The sequence below is a fragment of the Octopus bimaculoides genome, chromosome 19 (assembly GCF_001194135.2).
Source record: "Octopus bimaculoides isolate UCB-OBI-ISO-001 chromosome 19, ASM119413v2, whole genome shotgun sequence".
In the NCBI taxonomy this organism is placed as follows: Eukaryota; Metazoa; Mollusca; class Cephalopoda; order Octopoda; family Octopodidae; genus Octopus; species Octopus bimaculoides.
Window position 1 is genome coordinate 41,790,813 of NC_068999.1, and position 608 is coordinate 41,791,420.

Sequence of the window (608 nt, forward strand, 5' to 3'; positions counted from 1 at the left end):
ATATATATATATATATATATATATATATATATATATATATATTTGTGTGTGTGTGTGTGTGTGTGTGTATATGTTTGTGTTTGTTTGTCCACCCCCCACCATCATTTGACAACCGATGTTGGTATGTTTATGTCCCCGTAACTTAGCAGTTCAGCAAAAGGGACTGATAGAATAAGTGCTAGGCTTATAAGTCCTGGGGTCGATTTGTTCGACTAAAGGCGGTGCTCCAGCATGGCCGCAGTCACATGACTGAAACAAATTAAAGGTGTAAAATAATATATACACCCCAAGTTCATTGTATGTGTGTACATATGTGGATATCTTTTTCTTTGTTTCTTTCATTGAACTACGGTCATACCGGAGCACTACCTTGAAAGGTTTAGTCAAAACAAACCAACCCCAGTAGTTATCAAGTTTGGTACTTACTCTGTTGGTCTTGTTTGCTGAAACTGCTAAGTTATGGGGATGTAAATGAACCAACACTCAACTAATCGGGATGGGGGTATCAAACAGACATTCATATGCATGCACACACACATACACATATGTACGTACACTAGTGTAGCTAGAATGTGTGCCATCTGGGGCAGCCTTTCTATTCCCCCCCC

General features: G+C 39.3%; 1 protein-coding gene across 1 annotated transcript in view; it reads left to right on the forward strand.

The window, feature by feature from the left end:
* Window positions 1–608, forward strand: part of LOC106873570 (propionyl-CoA carboxylase beta chain, mitochondrial) — a 56,003-nt gene that overhangs the window by 44,629 nt on the left and 10,766 nt on the right. The window lies entirely within an intron of this gene.